The sequence below is a fragment of the Anolis carolinensis genome, chromosome 3 (genome assembly GCF_035594765.1).
Source record: "Anolis carolinensis isolate JA03-04 chromosome 3, rAnoCar3.1.pri, whole genome shotgun sequence".
In the NCBI taxonomy this organism is placed as follows: domain Eukaryota; kingdom Metazoa; phylum Chordata; class Lepidosauria; order Squamata; family Dactyloidae; genus Anolis; species Anolis carolinensis.
Genome location: NC_085843.1, coordinates 184051268 through 184056380, shown reverse-complemented (window position 1 = coordinate 184056380; position 5113 = coordinate 184051268).

Below are 5113 nucleotides of genomic sequence, written 5' to 3'. Positions count from 1 at the left end.
TAAAGCAGCAGTGTGAATATTTCTAAGCCACCCAGACACTCTGATGGGGATGTGGAAGGAATAATTTGATAGACAGACAGCCTTGTTTAATATTCTTCTAGCAGAAACTGGGCTGGTAAAAAGAGATTCTTTTACAGCAACCATGCATTTCATTACGGAGAAAAATAAGAGAAGAATGTTTCAAAGAGATGGCAGGTTTGTACATCTGAGACAGCGATGGGATCTTTGCGGTGCCATGTTTATGGCATGAATTTCATCTCTCAAAACCCCGGAGCAACCAGGTGCAGATAATTATCAGAGAATACTGTGTCAAAGAAGAGCACCAACATTGAAAGAACTTTTAAGGTCTTTTTTTGGATGTGGGGATAATTTACAGTAGTTGTCTGATGCTATAATAAAGAACATCGCTTTTGCTTTAGCCTTTATTGCCAGATAATCAGTGAGCAAGCCCCCTGAGAGAAATCCAAATGCCTGTACTTGCTAACATCATTATTAATGGGTTTATTTACACCTTATCTACATGTAACAGCATAACGGCCCTTTCACATTACACAGTGGGATTTGTAGTTTGCTCAGAGGCAGCAGAATTCTATATTGCCCCTCCCCAATATGCCAATCCATTATTATATACTAGCTGTGCTCAGCCACGCTTTGCTGTGGCGAAGTATGGTGGTATGGGAAATAAACTATTGAGGAATTGGTGGTAGTTAAGGTAAAGGGTAAAAGTTTTACCTTACATTAAGTCCATTATAAATGGGTTATATAGCTGTGTGGAAGGGCCTTGGGTCTACACTGCCATATAATCCAGTTAAAATAGATAATCTGTATTTTATAGGCCGTGTGGAAGAGGCCTAAGTGAGGCCTAACTCTGCCTGTCCCCTGGGCTGAGTGGGTTGCTAGGAGACCAAGTGGGTGGAGCTTAGCCTTCTAACTGGCAGCAATTGGATAAAAACAATTATTCCTCTCCCTCTAATTAGGACTTTATTATTTTTTTCTTTTTGTTGTATGAACGTAGAGGCATGGATGAGGGGTTGTGCTGCCAAGTTTAGTGTTTTTGGGATGTGTAGTTTTGTTGTTTTGTCCTAGGCCGAAATTTCATTATCCTTTTATATATATAGATAACTATGCCATTGCAATTTAAGTGGAATCATAGAGCTCTAACCATATAGGAAATTACAGCACACTTATTGCCATTACCACACTATGTGATAGTTGCAACTTATCCTCATGGTGATGACTGGAATTGTACAATTCTGGAACCAAGGTTGGGTGAAGCTGCACTTCTGGGTGGCAACATAATTCTTGTGTTGTCGAAGGCTTTCATGGCCGGGATCACAGGGTTGTTGTATGTTTTCCGGTCTGTATGGCCATGTTCCAGAAGTATTCTCTCCTGACGTTTCGCCCACATCTATGGCAGGCATCCTCAGAGGTTGTGAGGTATGGAGAAACTAAGCAAGGAAGGTTTATATATATCTGTGGAAAGTCCAGGGTGAGAGAACTCTTGTCAGTTGGAGGCCAGTGTGAAAGTTGTAGTTAATCACCTAAATTAGCATTGAATAGCTTCATCTCCTGGCTTCTTCCTGCCTGGGGGCATCCTTTGTTCAGAGTCAAGAGGGATCCTCTCACCTCTTCAGGACTCTACCGTATACCATGCAGCTGTGGACAAGTCTACATAGAGACCACCAAACGCAGCACCCAGACACGAGTCAAAGAACATGAAAGGCACTACAGACTAACTCGACCAGAGAAATCAGCCATAGCAGAGCACGTGATGAACCAACCTGGACACAGTATATTATTTGAGAACACAGAAATGCTTTACCACTCCAACAACTATCATGTCAGACTACACAGAGAAGCCATTGAAATCCACAAGCATGTGGACAACTTCAACAGAAAGGAGGAAACCATGAAAATGAACAAAATCTGGTTACCAGTATTAAAAAACTCAAAAATCAGAACAGTAAATAAGAAGCAACACTCTGAAAACAGAGGAGTTCCAGACATGAATCAACCAGGAGCAGCTAACGACTCTGAACAAAGGATGCCCCCAGGCAGGAAGAAGCCAGGAGATGAAGCTATTCATTGCTAATTTAGGTGATTAACTACAACATTCACACTGGCCTCCAACTGACAAGAGTTCTTCTCTCACCCTGGACTTTCCACAGATGTATATAAACCTTCCTTGCTTAGTTTCTCCATACCTCACAACCTCTGAGGATACCTGCCATAGATGTGGGCAAAACGTCAGGAGAGAATACTTCTGGAACACGGCCATATAGCCCGGAAAACATACAACAACCCAACATAATTCTTCCCTCCTACAACTTCCCCTACTTCTTAATTTTATTTTATTTGGGAAAATTTGGAATTGCAATTTTTTGAAGTGCTCAGTAGAAAAAATGCTGAAATGTTTTAGAGGGAAGGAAGGAAACGTGACAGATGCTACTACAGAAGTGCCCAGATTCACAACACAAAGTAATCCCTGGAACCGTGGTGTGATCAGGGGCTGTTGACAAGCCCCCCCCCCCATAAATAGCCTCTAAAAGCTTCATTTTGGGGAGGTGGTAGATGAGCAACCAATATTATGTTGGGCAGTTTACTACTGTGCTGGTTCACCACCTTTGTGTGAGGAAGTCCATAGTACAGTGGTTCTCAACCTGTGGGTCCCCAGGTGTTTTGGCTGGAACTCCCAGAAATCCCAGCCACTGGGAGTTGAAGGCCAAAACATCTGGAGACCCACAGGTTGAGAACCAATGCCGTAGTATGAAAGAGACCTAAGTTGTGCTGGCCCACACTGGGATTTTGGCATTTATGTTGGCAAATCACAGTGCTCTGGGTTCTGAGATAGGTCTACCGATAAAAGTAAATATTTGGGGAAATGAAAGAGGTTAGAAAAAGCAACCTATACTTTATATTAGGCATCCCCAAACTCTGGCCCTCAAGACTCCCAGAATTCCTGACCTTTGTTGGGAGTTGGAGGCCCAAACAGCTGGAGGGATGGAGTTTTGAGATGCCTGCTTTATATTAGCTCTGTGCGCCTTAAACACTTTGGGAGCTACAGAGCACCAAAAATGTCAAAAACATTAAACCAGAAGTGAGAGATGTGAGGGCCATATGCAGCCACAGACCTGCACTATTCTGACCTTTCATGCACTAGTTAATTTCTCCATATAAATACAGTTTTTACTTGAATTTGACTCCAACATTATGTAAAACACACAGGGCATTTAGATGTTCCTCCAATGAGCCCTGGATGTATGCTGACATCTGCTGGTGGAGAAAATCATTACATGTTACCTATTTTCTCATCCTCTCCATCAAATGATAAAGACATTCCGGAGAGTTTTGTTCATTCAGAGTATTTTCTTGCTTGCTTGCTTGCTTGCTTGCTTGCTTGCTTGCTTCCTTCCTTCCTTCCTTCCTTCCTTCCTTCCTTCCTTCCTTCCTTCCTTCCTTGCTTCCTTCCTTCCTTCCTTCCTTCCTTGCTTGCTTCCTTGCTTCCTTGCTTCCTTCCTTCCTTCCTTCCTTGCTTCCTTCCTTCCTTCCTTCCTTGCTTCCTTCCTTGCTTGCTTCCTTCCTTGCTTCCTTCCTTCCTTCCTCCTTCCTTGCTTCCTTCCTTCCTTCCTTCCTTCCTTCCTTCTTCCTTCCTTGCTTCCTTCCTTGCTTCCTTCCTTCCTTGCTTCCTTCCTTCCTTCCTTCCTTGCTTCCTTTCTTGCTTGCTTCCATCCTTCCTTGCTTGCTTCCTTGCTTCCTTCCTTCCTTCCTTCCTTCCTTCCTTCCTTCCTTCCTTCCTTCCTTCCTTCCTTCCTTCCTTCCTTCCTTCCTTCCTTGTAGTACACTAAACAAGTGTTGTTTTTTTTTTCCAAAGTAAAACTCCAAAGTGAAGAAGCTGTTTTGGTGAAGTACACAAGTACTCATGTAAAGTTGAAGATTCAGCTTCTATTGCTAGCTTCAAAGTGTAAAACCAGGACAACAAACACCCACAAAAGTCCCTAATGTGCATCACCACTCTGGTTTTTGTAATTGCCATTCAAACAGGTTCCAGGATTTCCTACATACTAATTTGCACAGCAAAACCACTTTCTTCCATCCCGTTTTGAAACTTCATTAAATGGTCAGTGTAAAGGTAAAGGTTTCCCCTGACGTTAAGTCCAGTCGTGTCCAACTCTGGGGATTGGTGCTCATCTCCATTTCTAAGCCAAAGACATCTCCAAGGTCATGTGGCAGACATGACTGCATGGAGCGCCGTTACCTTCCCGCTGGAGTGGTACCTATTGATCTACTCACATTGGCATGTTTTCAAACTGCTAGGTTGGCAGAAGCTGGAGCTAACAGTGGGCACTCACTCCGCTCCCGGGATTTGAACCTGCGACCTTTCGGTCTGCAAGTTCAGCAGCTCAGTGCTTTAACACACTGAGCCACTGGGGGTTCCTAAATGGTCAGTGTCGATGTACCCAAAATCCAACACCAAAACCACTACACCATATTAGTGCTCTCCAGCATTGGCCAGATTGTGGAGTATCTGTGTGTAATTCATGCAAGGGCCATGTTCAAGAAAAGTTTCTTATTAAGTTTCTACCCAGGAAACGAAGGAAGCAGTCTCATGGTTGGTTCATCAAAACATTAATATCAAGCACATACGGCAACACATTAATCAAAAGGCAAACATTTGAAGAGTAATGCAACACATTAATCAAAAGGCAAACATTTGAAGAGTAAGTATTTCTCAAATAAATATATAAGTACAGCTGAAACTGCCCTCAACATACTTTCTCCCTTATTAAAACAACAACAAAATTTTATAGCCAAGCTGTCTGGGCATATTTATGGTTCCAGATGGCAGTGCTCATTTTATTATTTTACTTAAAATAAGACATTATTTTACTTTCTTCCCCCACCACCCAACATACTGTCCATATATACATACATACACACATATATACACATTCCTTTTCTGTTCCCAAGTAGATATGTTCAGCATCAGGGCATGTAAAGTAACTTTCATTTTATTCCTGTATTCACGATGATGTCACAGTTCAAGGGTGATTGAAAAGCAGAAATGCAGAGGTTCGGAGTATTTCCCTTTTAACGACGACGATGGCAAACTAGG